General features: G+C 44.9%; 1 long non-coding RNA gene across 1 annotated transcript in view; it reads left to right on the top strand.

Moving 5' to 3' along the window:
* The window catches only part of LOC141056364 (uncharacterized), a 64,833-nt gene extending 51,382 nt beyond the window's left edge, over positions 1-13,451 (top strand). The window contains exon 3 of the long non-coding RNA XR_012221623.1: positions 12,016-13,451. This is a non-coding gene — a long non-coding RNA (uncharacterized lncRNA). The remainder of the gene's footprint in view (positions 1-12,015) is intronic.
* The last annotated feature ends 1,484 nt before the right edge of the window (positions 13,452-14,935 follow it).

Here is a 14,935-nt window from a genome sequence, read left to right as displayed (position 1 = left end):
ATGGAGTCCCAGAATGAATTGTTCCTGGAGTATTCGGTCTGTGGAGCCCATGCCACCGAGGCCATCCGTCTCTTTCCTTTGCACTTCTGCCAACACTTCTTGCAGTGCTGTCTCATACTGAGAGATCCCTTCTTCTTCCTGCTGCAGTCTAGAGAAAAATTTGGTGCGGACGTGTCTTGCGCTAGCAGTCTCACCATAGATCTCTTCCAGGAATTTCACTAGCTTCTTCAGTGTACTATGAGTGAGTTCTGGCTGTAGACAGACGTTTTACGGGCCTCTCCCTCCAAGGCAGTCAACGCAATACCCACTTCAAGGTCTGTGCTGATGTTATAAATCTTCAGGGTTCTTTGCAGCATGGACACCCAATCAGACAGGGGAATATTATTGCCATCCAATTTCGGAAGCACACTAAATATGGTGCCCATAGGGAGTGTCCTTGCAGGGGTTCCACCAATGCCCACAGCATCCCCACTAACACTAGCATTCTTGCCTCCTTCTGCCTGCATCTTGGTGATAGTCACCCTGCTCGCAGCGCCACTTGAAGCGATGGCCAGGGGACCACCACAATGCAGGGAGACTACGGTACACAAGATGAGGTGCAGACAAGAAAGGGTTAATTTATTTACAGGCAAGGAATGCAGTGTTAGGAAAGTGTAAACAGGGGTATGCAATGACATAAAACAATTTACAAAAGTGATATTCTCTAGCTGGGCTGTACAAATGGCACGGAGCACCAACTATTACAGATCAGTGTAATTTGCAAAAGGCAAAACAATACAATAAAGCACAGTATACTGCTACTCTAACTATAGCCTGTGCTCTGTCTATTGCAGCCTATCCTAAGCCCTAAACACGTGCGCACACGGGGTTAACACTCACGGTGAAGTTGGTGCTGCAGTTCCTTTCTGGGGGCCCCCTGCAGTTCTCTGCAAAATGATGCCACGTCCTCCCTGGTAGCTCTGTGCAATGTGGTCTTGTCGTTGTGTGAAGATCCCACGCCTGTTCCTTCCTTGTATATCTTCGTGGCTCTTCGCAGTAACACAGGAAAAACCACCTTTGTTATCCCCAGAAGCGTATACACAATCCCACAGGTTCAGTCAGTTCTTAGCTGTACGTTTTTCTCCTCACAGAATCCAGCACGCCAGCTTCCTTCAGAATCCGAGCTCAGAACACTCCCTGGAAGCACAGCCCCTCCCCTCTCCTAGCAGGCAGAACACACCAAAACCAGTGTTGTTGCAGGGGAGATCAGAATGTCCAATTGCTCTAGCCAAGGGGGTTCTGTCTTTTAAAGTGGCAGTTTGTCTCTACTGTCCATAGAAATGCCACCCCCTTACACAGGTAATAGAAATGTTTAGCTAGTCCTACATGTATACCTCATATTAATGGACTTGTGGATAAATGTTATATAGTGTCTTTATGCTAATGACCAGCCCAATAACTCATAATAACGCAAAATTTCATCTGCTTTGGCGGTGGAAATGGGTCCCGTTACCTCTTGGCCTGTGTGCAGTTGCACAAGTTGCACCAATAACATTTCCGCCCCTGTCCACCTTTGAAGGGAACCATAGGAAGGATCAGACTACAGCTACAGACATGACCATCTGATAACCTACTACTACCCACCTCTCCTGTAGACCCTTTCAGCTTTTTTTGAGACTTGGGTGGAGGACATCATCTCTGAAATAGGGTCCCACAGCTGCACCCCAACAGTTTGAGTAGCACTCTTAGATGAGTAAATAGCCTGAGAGCTGAAAGGGGCGCATAGCCCCTCACTGTGTCACTGAGGATGATAGCATTCTCCAGGGATTACTCTGGAGTGGTTCTTGTGGTTTGATGCAAGTCTGGACAGCTGTCGTCATCCTATTAGATAGATAAGAATAAATATATATGTGTGTTTATGCTTTAAAGGCAATCTGTCATCCCCTAGACATATATCGCCTATTAATATGGGCATACAGGTAATATAAATGTTATGCTAGTCCTACGTGTTTGCCTCATATTAATTTTCTTGTTGTAGAGAAATGTTATATTCTGTCTTTATGCTTTTCTTCAGTCCAATACCTCATCATAGCGCTCAATTTCATCAGCTTTGGGGGTGGAAATGGGTCCCCTTACCTCTTAGGCCAGGTGCAGTTGCAAAAGTTGCACCAACAACATTTCTGCCCCTGTCCACCCCTGAATAGAACCATAGGAAGAATGACACTACAGCTACAGAGGTGACCGTCTGCAGAGGTGTATCTAGGCTTTCTGGCACCCGGGGCAAGAATTCGGTTCAGCGCCCCCCCCGCCCAAGTACATATGCGACTTGCACACTTAGCCATGTACCCATGAGCTGCTCTCCCTAATGCTCTCAATGTTCAGTAAAAAACTGAGAGAAGCAGGAAGAGAAGCTCGTTGTCACAGGACCATACCTATGAAAATCGCATATGAGTGAATTGTCCGTGTGACGACTACTGGAGCCTGCAGAGCTGAATCCTGACATTGCAGCTTCTGAATTCTCACAACGAATGCACTGCACAATTTTAGGATTCTCCTTTGCCGATGTACAGTCATGTCAGCACAAGTATGTGATTTATATACTTCTGGCCACATTCCGACTAGACGTGCCAGGCCTCGCTCTGTTCATTTTCATTGAGTGAGGCCACACATGTCTAGTCAGCATGTGACCGCATGTATGTAAATTACCGGCATGAGAGAATCCTGACAGCGTTCAGTGAGCACTGTGAGAATTCAGAAGTCTGCAGTCACATAGAATGTCTGCAGACTCCGTACAAACCTGGACAACCCCTTTAATGTTCCTAACAAATAAAAACATGAGAATAAGTCAGTGTCACAAATAACATTTACATCCAGGTACCTTATAGATGTCGTCATCTCTGGAGTCAGTCACCTTTTCTTCTAGGCCCCATGATGAGTTTTCTCATCCACATCTCGTCTCTGTAGACGTCCATCTTCTCCGGTCTTCTGCAGCAAATCTCCACACGACGCCCTTAAAGATAGAAGTGTCATTATAATGCCCCTAAATAAAAATATCTGCAATATACTGTCGCCTCACACTATTCCCCTCTAGCATCCCACCTGTTCACCATACTGTCTCCTCATATATTTACCCCCTCACTCTCTATACTGTCTGCTCACACATATCCCTGACTCCCCATACTGTATCCACTTACATTAACCCATTAGCTCCCCAAACTGTCTGCACCAATCCCCCATACTGTTTCCTCATACATACTCTTTATTTTGTGTCCTCAAATCTCTCCACACATTAAATCCCCCCATCCCCAATCCCCCACACACATTAAGTACCCCCCCATCCCCACTCCAAATCCCCACTCATTAACCCCCATCAGCACTCCAAATCCCCCCACCCCCACTTCAAATACCCCCACACATTAACCCCAACCCCACTCATTAACGCCCATCCCCATTCATTAACCCCCACACACATTAACCCAATCCCCACTCATTAACCCCATCACCACTCCAAATCCCCCACACATTAAATAACCATCTCCACTCCAAATACCCCCACACATTAACCCCCATCCCCACATTAACCCCCATCCCCACTCATTAACGCCCCCACACATTAACCCCCATCCATTAACCCCCGCACACATTAAGCCCCATCCCCACTCATTAACGCCCCCACACATTAACCCCCATCCCCATTCATTAACCCCCGCACACATTAACCCAATCCCCACTCATTAACCCCCATCACATTAAATAACCCCCATCTCCACTCCAAATCCCCCCACACATTAACCCCATGGCATCCCCACTCATTATCCACCACACACATTAACCCCCATCCCCACTCTAAATACCCCCACACATTAATCGCCATCCCCTCTACAAATCCCCCCCATCTCCACTCATTAACTCCCCCTCATCTCCCATCTTCGGTGGTTCTTCAGCTCCACAGAGGAGCACACTTACCACCAGCGTTTGCTTTGGGCGCCGGGGAGTGGCGTCAGCAGCGTGATCACATGACCTGATCACGCTGCTGACGTCGCTCTGGCCCGGCGGTCAGAGCTTCATTTGTACTGGCGTCTGTATAGACGCCAGTACAATTGTTCCCTGGGAGCCGGCACGCGCTCCTTCTCTGCGCCGACTGTCAGCTTGACAGCTGACACAGAGAACCGCCGACTCCCAGGCCGGGGGGGCGGCAGAACACAGCCGCCAAGGAGGACACTGCGGACCGCTGTATTAGGCGTCCCGACTGCGCCCCCCTGCTGGCTGCGCCCGGGGCAACTGCCCCGGCTGCCCCCCCTAGATACGCCCCTGACCGTCTGATAGCCAAGCTCGACTACTCACCTCTCCTGAAGACCCTTTCAGCTTTTGTGATAATTGGATGGAGGACATCATCTCCGAAAATAGGGTACCACAACTGCACCCCAACAGTTTGAGTAGCACTCTTAGATGAGTAATTAGCTTGAGAGCAGAAAGGGGCGCGTAGCCCCTCACTGTGTCACTGAGGATGATAGCATGGTGGGATGCAGGTCTGGACAGCTATCATCATCCTATTAGATAGATAAGAATAAATACATGTGTGTATATGCTTTAAAGGGAATCTATCACCCCCTAGACGTATATGAAATATTAATATGGGCATACAGGAAAGGATAACCTAGTCCTACCTGTATGGCTCATATTAATGGTCTTGTTGTGGAGAAATATTATATTCTGACTTTATGTTAATGATTTCTTCCAGGCTCCAGGGCTTGCGTTGCCTGGAAGAATTCCCTGCCTCCTTTATTCATTGTAATGCTAACTCCCTCCTGTCCACGTCAGTTTTGTCCCTGGAATCCTACGCCTGCACCCTGCACACCCTCAGAAATACATACCTTATCCTTGTTTCTATGGACACGGCTCTCAGGGATCTTCTGCACAGGTGCCGGCACCTTCCGCTCCAGTGACCAATGGTGTACGCGTCAAAAAGGTGCAGGACGCATTCGCAGGATTCTGGGGCCATAACTGATGCTGATTGGAGGAGTGTAGTATTGTAATGAGGACAGAGGGCAGGGATTTCTTCCAGGCACCGAACGCCTCGGAGCCTGGAAGAAATCATTAACATAAAGACATAATTTAACATTTCTCCACAACAAGACCGTTAATATGAGGCATACAGATAGGACTAGAACCTATTACTTGTGTGCCCATATTAATAGGTCATATATGTCCCAGAGGGTGACAGTTTCCCTTTAATATAGATTAAGTGAATACTTAGATGAAATGGCAACTATAGGTAGCAGGAATGGATGTCTGACATCCCATGATCTATGCAGACTAGCTACATACTTGGTATGTAGTATAAATTGACAACAATTGTCATTTCAGGATAGGCAGGAACAGGGCCGCCATCAGGGAAGAATGCCCTTACTAGTATATGGTGCCCGGTGACCAGAAGCAAAGACATGGTTCAGTTCCTTAGATCATGTGCAGTACTCTTTGTTGTTTTTATATTATGTTTCTCTGATCTCACAAAATGACCTTATTTTCATTGCGTTTGTTATATGTGTTGTCTTTGTTTTGTCTGTTTTATTTGTTTTTTCTTTTGTTATTGGCACTGTAATTTTGCACATTATGCAATTGACCAAAGGATTTCACTAAATGACTATTTTGAAAATAGATTTAGTTAGTAAAATATTTAGTGGGACTGTGTTATGAATAGTGTTGAGCATTCCGATACCGCAAGTATCGGGTATCAGCCGATACTTGCTGTATCGGAATTCCGATACCGACATCCTATATTTTTTCAATATCGGATGTCGGCATCGGAATCGGAAGTTCAAAGTTGATTGACAGCCTGACGTCATCATGATGCGCGGTGTGTGCGCATCATGATGCGCCGTCATTTCGGGCCTTCCGGGGGTCTCTGCCGGCCTGCCGGGGGGCTGTGCAGGCTCTGGTGGTCTGTGCCGGCCTGCCGGGGGGCTGTGCCGGCCTGCCGATGGTCTGTGCAGGCTCCGGGGGGCTGTGCCGGCCTGCCGGGGGGCTGTGCCGGCCTGCCGGTGGTCTGTGCAGGCTTCGTCCGATGGGACTACAAGTCCCATCGGGCGATGCCTGCTACCATGACAGTGATTGACACATTAGCCAATGATGGGACAGTAGTAGTCCCATCATCCGGCTAATGTGTTGAATGTAAAAAAAAAAAAAAAATTACATGCTACATACATGCTACATACATACAACATGCATACTACATATATACTACATGTAACATACATACTACATATATACTACATGCAACATGCATACTACATGCATGCTACATACATGCTACATTCATACTACATGCATGCAACATGCATACTACATATATACTACATGTAACATACATACTACATATATACTACATATATACTACATGCATACTACATACATGCTACATACTACATGCATGCTACATGCATGCATGCTACATACATACTACATGCTACATACATACTACATACATACTACATATATACTACATGCATGCTACATACATACTACATGCTACATACATACTACATACATACTACATATATACTACATGCATGCTACATACATACTACATGCTACATACATACTACATATATACTACATGCATGCTACATACATACTACATGCTACATACATACTACATATATTCTACATGCATGCTACATGCATGCTACATGCTACATACATACTACATGCATGCTACATACAATACATTCATACAATACATACATAGACATACAGTACATATAACATAGAGTAACATACTTGCCAATACTTGTCACATTGTTCCCCGAAGCCATTGTCATGTACGGAATAAATATTAACATAACAAACCACAAAAATACTCACCCATGATCCGAAGCAGTCCACGAGTGTGTCCCATGACGATCTTGGGTAGAGAACTGCAGCATCAGCTGATGCTGCCGCTCTCTACGGGCTGCAGGAATCCAATGACGGAAGGTAGGTATCCTTCCGCACTGTATTCCTCCGCCACTTAAAAAAAAAAAAGTCCCTAGTCTCACTTTATGCCATTGCTGCGTGGGAAATTCCCACACAGCTTTTACCATAAAGTGAGACTAGGGACTTTTTTTTTTTAAGTGGCGGAGGAATACAGTGCGGAAGGATACCTACCTTCCGTCATTGGATTCCTGCAGCCCGTAGAGAGCGGCAGCATCAGCTGATGCTGCAGTTCTCTACCCAAGATCGTCGTGGGACACACTCGTGGACTGCTTCGGATCATGGGTGAGTATTTTTGTGGTTTGTTATGTTAATATTTATTCCGTACACGACAATGGCTTCGGGGAACAATGTGACAAGTATTGGTAAGTATGTTACTCTATGTTATATGTACTGTATGTCTATGTATGTATTGTATGAATGTATTGAATGTAGCATGCATGTAGTATATATGTAGTATGTATGTAGCATGTAGCATGTATGTAGCATGCATGTAGTATATATATGTAGTATGTATGTAGCATGTATGTAGCATGCATGTAGTATGTAGCATGCATGTAGCATGTATGTAGTATGTATGTAGTATATATGTAGTATGTATGTAGCATGCATGTAGTATATATGTAGTATGTATGTAGCATGTAGTATGTATGTAGCATGCATGTAGTATATATGTAGTATGTATGTAGTATGTATGTAGCATGCATGTAGTATGTATGTAGTATATGTAGTATGTATGTAGCATGCATGTAGTATATATGTAGTATGTATGTAGCATGTAGTATGTATGTAGCATGCATGTAGTATATATGTAGTATGCATGTAGTATGTATGTAGCATGTAGTATGTAGCATGCATGTAGTATGTATGTAGCATGCATGTAGTATGTATGTAGCATGCATGTAGCATGTATGTAGTATGCATGTAGTATATATGTAGTATGTATGTTACATGTAGTATATATGTAGTATGCATGTTGCATGCATGTAGTATATATGTAGTATGTATGTTGCATGCATGTAGTATATATGTAGTATGTATGTTGCATGCATGTAGTATATATGTAGTATGAATGTAGCATGCATGTAGTATGCATGTTGCATGTAGTATATATGTAGTATGTATGTTACATGTAGTATATATGTAGTATGCATGTTGTATGTATGTAGCATGTAATTTTTTTTTTTTTTTTTACATTCAACACATTAGCCGGATGATGGGACTACTACTGTCCCATCATTGGCTAATGTGTCAATCACTGTCATTGTAGCAGGCATCGCCCGATGGGACTTGTAGTCCCATCGGACGATGCCTGCACAGACCCCCGAAGCCTGCACAGACCACCGGCAGGCCGGCACAGCCCCCTGGCAGGCCGGCACAGACCACCGGAGCCTGCACAGCCCCCCCGGCAGGCCGTCACAGCCGCCCGGCAGGCCGGCACAGCCCCCCCGGAGCCTGCACAGACCACCGGCAGGCCGGCACAGCCCCCCGGCAGGCCGGCACAGCCCCCCGAAGCCTGCACAGACCACCGGCAGGCCGGCACAGCCCCCCGGCAGGCCGGCACAGCCCCCCGGAGCCTGCACAGACCACCGGCAGGCCGGCAGAGCCCCCCGGAGCCTGCACAGCTCCCCCGGCAGGCCGTCACAGCCCCCCGGCAGGCCGGCACAGACCACCAGAGCCTGCACAGACCCCCTGGCAGGCCGGCACAGCCCCCCGAAAGGCCCGTACAGACCCCAGAGAGGCTGTACAAGGCAAAAATAGGGTTTTTCTTATTCCGATACCGGAAGTCCCATAGACTTGAATGGGACTTCCGGTATCGGAATCGGCGATACCGATACTTTTTTTTAAGATAGGCCGATCCATTCCGATCCGATACTTTGAAGTATCGGACGGTATCGCTCAACTCTAGTTATGAAGCTTTTACGTATTGGGCTTTGACCACTCTCTGGTTATTGTTATGCAATATGTATGTGAGATGATTAAAAGGCATTTAGTGCAGAAATTCAGCATAGCCTATATTTCTATTTCCCATATTTCATATTTGGTGCTGAAATTCAAAAGAGGCCATATTAGTAAGAGCTCTATCATCTTAAACACATCAACAATAACCAGAACATGGCCAATCCTTTTAATCATAGTTTATAAAGTTTTGCAAGAATTTACTTTAAAGTAAGTCACCCCTTATATCATAAAATAATAAACAGAAACAACTTTTCTAATAGACTGGCATGTCTAGAAGAGATCCCTTACTAGCAGCCACCTCAATATCATAACAAGCAGGATTATAATGAGAGATTACAGACTTCACAGTAGATGGTGTCACAGCTCACCTCTTCCCCCTTCCTGCACAATGACATCTGCATGTCACTAAATATGAGAACACGAATAGAAAACTCTCCCAAGGAAATAGAGTCCCCTATAATTTCTTATGAGATACATACATGTATATGTCTAATGTCCATATCTCCAAACAGGCAAGAGAGCAGCTTCCTAATGTACAGGAAACAGAATACAATAATCTGCAATTAGAAATACAGATTATACAAAAGATTATAACAATCTGATTTCAGTTAGATAAAACAATATAGAGTGACACATTCCCTTAAAGAAAAATAAATGAAAAATATAACTAAAAAGATTATTGGATAATTTAAGAAACGTTAGAGCAGAGTAGAATAGGGCCCTGCCAAAAGAGTCTACCTTGTCATGGTGACAGGCTTAAAAAATCTCTTGGTCGAAACAAAAGCTGATGGTTATGTGATATGGTTCCATGGGAACAGTTACTATGTGATTGGTGAGGACGGGGCAGAAGAGTTTTTCCAAGAGTGGGCGGTGGGACTGTGGAAAGTTTGAGGGGTGTAGGCCGGGTTTGGGTGGAGGCAGAACTGGGGTGAAGCCTGGACGGAGTCTCAAGGGAGCCCGAAAATGTTGCAATTATGGGGTCCTGAAATTCCTCAGAGGGGCGACTAGAATAAGAAAGATGCAGGTGTATTATCCCTGGAGCCCCTCTGACCAGCTAGCTTTGCTGAAGCAGCTGCCTGACCCTGAGGACCAATCATTCCCGTTTTACAGACACATAAAGGAAATACAGGAGACATATAAGTGTACCTGGGCAGACCTAGAGAAGTTGGTGAGTTTAAAGGCAGGTGACGCACTAGGACATATAATTAAGACACACACAGATGTGGCAAAGAATCAGGCTTGGGGCATGGATGATAAATCTGCACGGTCTGGGGAGACATACGGTGAGTCACTAAGACAATGGGCTACAGTGGAACAAACAGAGCAGTCTGTAGTCCTGACTAACGTGACACAGCAAAGAGGAGAGAGTGTAGAGATGTACTTTGGACGATTCTACACTGGATATGCAGTAGTATCCTCGCATGAGGTAATCCGAGCTTCACCACTCCCTCCTCACATGTCGGCACAGGAGGCTGAGTTGAAGGCACTCACGCAGGCGTGTAGAGCCGCTGCAGGTAAAGTCGCTAATCAGCTGGTAAGCCCATTAAGAATGCAGAGCTGGTGAAACAATTGATGGAGGCATTGATGTTACCAGTCCAGGTTGGCATTGTCAAGGTAAAAGCACACACAAAAGGTGATTCCGTGGAGGTAAAGGGCAACAGAAGGGCGGACGAGGCTGCTAAAGTAGCTGCAAGGCGGCCTAGGGAGCAGTGGACGGTGGCGGGGAGTCAGCGTATTCCAGCCACACTGAAATCCCTCCAGCAAAAAGCTGCCCAAACAGAGAAGGTACACCGGGGGAGACTGGGAGCTGAGCTGAACTCAAATGGAGTATGGGAGAATAAGGATAAATTGTGCCTACCAAAGTCCCTGTTCCCAATCATGGCGCAAGCAACACATGTCCCCACTGACGCCTCAAAAAGTCACATGTGTGCCATGGTGGATGCCTTCTGGATCGCTCCTGGTTTCAGTTACGCAGCCGCGAAACTTGTACAATCATGCCTCATCTGTGCACAGCACAACCCAGGTAAAACAGTAAAAGTCTCTAAGAAAGCGACACCTAGGCCTCTCTACCCGTTTCAGAGACTGCAGATTAACTACATACAGCTACCAAGGTAGGAGTGTATGCAAATGTCCTAGTATGTGTAGATCTCTTCTTTGGTTGGCCGGAAGCCTATTCTGTAAAATGTCCAAATGCTAAAACGACTGCAGACAAACTGATGAAAGAACTGATCTGCAGGTATGGTGTCCCAGAAGCCACAGAAACAGATAGGGGTACACACTTCATGGGAGAAATAATGAGGGAAGTCATGCAGGCCCTGGGTGTACAGCAAGCATTTCATACACCATATAGACTACAAGGTAGTGGGAAAGTGGAAAGACTAAATGGGACACTTAAACGGAAAATTCAAAAGGCCATGGCAGACACAGGAAAGAGCTGGGTAGAGTGCTTGCCTCTTGCACTCTTTTTAGTCAGACACACTCCAAATAGAAAGACAGGCTTGTCTCCTTTTGAAGTCCTGTTTGGTAGTGCACCAAAGACTGGTCTGTACTTCCCACAGGTGCTACAAATGCAAAACGGTTCTAGAACAGCCTACGTCCAGGTCTTGCAGGAAAGAATTTAAGGGAATCTGTCACCCCTTTTTTGAGATATCATATAATGATATCATTCAATTGTGTGTCACATAAGGATTCTCTTAGTACTTTTGCTTCCCCCTGACCCCACACCTTTCATGCATAAATACCTTTTTTATATCGGTTCAGATGTATGTAAACTGCCGCTGTCCGGTCCGCTGGGCGGGGCTTATTCACCTGCTCCCCCCTCCCTGTCTTGCTCTAGGCATTTCTTCTTGTGTAGAGCAAGAAAGGGGGGGAGCAGTTGAATAAGCCCCGCCCAGCGGACCGGACAGCGGCAGTTTACATACATCTGAACCGATATAAAAAAGGTATTTATGCATGAAAGGTGCGGGGTCAGGGGGAAGCAAAAGTACTAAGTGAATCCTTATGTGACACACAATTGAATGATATCATTATATGATATCTCAAAAAAGGGGTGAAAGATTCCCTTTAATGTGGTGCATAAACATGTGTTCTCATCCCTTCCAGATCCTAATGCCAGTGCAGATGTGCATCAGCTGAATCCAGGTGATTGGGTGGTTATACGCAGACACGTGAGAAGGAGCCTGGACCCACGATTTGACGGCCCCTTCCAAATCCAGCTGACCACATCCACCTCAGTAAAACGTGAGGTAAAGCCCTCCTGGATCCACGCCAGTCACTGCAAGAAGGTCCTTTCAACAGCAGAATGACTGTTCTCCTAATCACCTTGCTGGCAGTGACAGGGTTACTGCACTCTACAGAGACACAGGACAAACTCTTAAATGCTGACTGGGACAACAAACTTATTCTGCATCATGCTCTTCTCATAAAGGACATGGAAGGGCAGAAACCGAAAGACTGTTGGATCTGTACACACAGCCCTGTATCTGCGAGGACTATGCCGTACTTAGCCTTACCTCTGGAGCCATGGAAGGTATTAACCCTACACTGCATACACAATGAGACTTGGACTCAATCAAGGTTTTGGGGAAAAGATGTGCCCTGTGATATATCTGCCTCATTGGCTATAATCGGATGGGCCGCTAATCCCTGGTTTCAGTTTAATATAAAGCGGCCTAAGGTACAAATGTGAAGGAGGAATGTGTCAAATAATTGGTCCCACCTGTTGTAATTATATTGACCCTGCTAGCAATCACCAGATCAGGGCCAGTATAGATAAAATAGGTGAACTTAGAGACCAATGGTTAAAACAACACAGTGCAAACAGAGACTCCTGGTGAGGTAACACATTCTTTTTTTAAATCCAGCAAATTGGTTTAATGGCATAGCAGGATGGATTTTTTTTGGCATTGTACAGACTTGTATGCAAATTTTGTTGTTTTGCTTATTGTTTTATGTAGCCGTAAAAGCGCTAATATATGTATTACTTAAGCTACTGGATAATGTATGTGTAAATAAAAGAATCTAAGGCTGAACCTTCTGTAGTGTATCATAGACCCCAGATAGCCATTGCTGATGGGGAAAGTGAGTGTCCACACTGAGGGTGGATGGGCGAAGCAGGTAGGAAGCCCCCTTATGGGTACTAGACCCATGAGACAGTAGCTCCTTTGTGGACATTAGCTGACCCTGTGGCAAAGGTTATACCATTTACAAAAGGGGGAATTGATATAGAAGGGTTAATGGTATGCCTTTATATCCCTTTATCTCCCTTTAATACTTCAATTGCCTTTTGCCTTTCATTGCTATGTTTTCTTATTCTTATGACACTGCAGTTTTGGCTGTCTAGTCTTCAAGGGAAATACGCTTCTTATCATGTATGTTCTCAATAGTCAGCCACAACGTGTTCTGGGTACATTATAAACAATGTTTGACCCTGAAGTGATGGTGGGGGCCACATGAGCTCCATAGAGTTACATATTGTTGTAAATGGTATAAAAGACTGCCTTGTGTTTCATTACATCAGATAAAGTGATTTGCCCACGGCCCGTGTGCAGTCTCTTTTGTCTCCAAGCGCTTGTAAATGAAGGGCGTAAAACTCCTAATTAGGCCTCACTGGTGATCTGGCAGACCTGACGTTGGTCAGAACGAAAACAGCTACGACACAGCCCTAATCAGGAAAAGAGTTAGCTAGCTTACGCAATATGTGATAATGAAACTATCAAAATGGTGAGATACTGTGAATGAAATAATTCCATTGTCTTACCATTGACCTTAATATCTCTTGGTACATGTATCAGAGATAGAATAACTGTTATTGCTTTGCGATAGTTCCTTCTCCCACTTTCCCTTATTTTCCCTTGTTTTTCCCATATTTTTCCTTTTCATTTCCTTCGTGTTGTTTAACTCCATTTTGTATAATAATTGAACAAGAAATAGAATATCTGCTTAGTAAAAAAAATGCTTTTGTGACTCCTTCATGAACATCTTATGCTAAAGAAGAGCCACGTCCAGCTGGACCAAGGTGAAGGATGGTAACGGACTTTATCTGGTCACTTCACGAATATTCTTGATGGTGCCCATCAGGAGGTGGCCAGTTGCTGTGATTTTTTTTTTCTCATGCCAAATTAGTATGAGAAAAAAAATGGCAGATCTCCTCTGCCCCATGGTATAACATTGGGCCTAGTGCTATCTGGTAAGACATCGGATAGTTCTAGACCATATTATATGGTAATGTGAATAAACTTATATTGTAATAAACAATTTTTTTTTTTAATTTGCAACAGCTGTGATCACGTTGATTTATTATCCAAAACCTGACCGCCCTCTATTACTGACAGCTGTAGAAGGTCACTTACACGCCTGCAGTAAACACATTTCCCTTGTGTAATATGATTGAGGAGGAGCTCGATTGCAGCGCTAACCACAATCATCTGTGTCTCCAGAACTTGTGGAATGAATTTTACCCAAATTTACACACATTCATCCCTACTTACCTTATATAAGCTTTCAGGACCGCCACAAACTAACCATTAGGGGCCCAAGCATGACCATGGCACTTTTATGTGCAAACAGACACCGAATTCTCAAGCCTCCACACAAGTTGTTCTTTGCCAGATGCCATGTGATCTTTAGGTAACAGGCTTCCTCCACATCCCTCGATATAAGCTGCCAACAGTCTAGAAATAACAGGAAAGTCAGTAAAAATGGGGCACTTTTTTGCCCTGCTTGTAAAAAAAATGAAGGGTGCAGGTATAGGGAAGAGATATCTATTCCTGAGGGAGGGAAAGTTTATTGTCGAGTGGAAGAAGAACTTCTGATCACCTGAAAAAAAAAAAAAGATAGAAAGGATGACTGAGACACAATTGTCACCTCAGGCCTCTGCCTATCCTGTCAGAGAACAATCTATGCCTTGTATAAATGGTCAGGCAGATAGGAGAATCACCCAACATGTTCACCTGGGAAAATGAAGGGATATCTCTCATTGATTACCAAACCACAGAGCAATCCTTATGCGTTTGCAAATGAG

The sequence above is a fragment of the Dendrobates tinctorius genome, unplaced genomic scaffold (genome assembly GCF_039654945.1).
Source record: "Dendrobates tinctorius isolate UK_male_01 unplaced genomic scaffold, ASM3965494v1 ptg000197l, whole genome shotgun sequence".
In the NCBI taxonomy this organism is placed as follows: Eukaryota; Metazoa; Chordata; class Amphibia; order Anura; family Dendrobatidae; genus Dendrobates; species Dendrobates tinctorius.
Note: the sequence above shows the minus strand (reverse complement) of the source record. Positions and strands in the feature narration are given on the sequence as shown.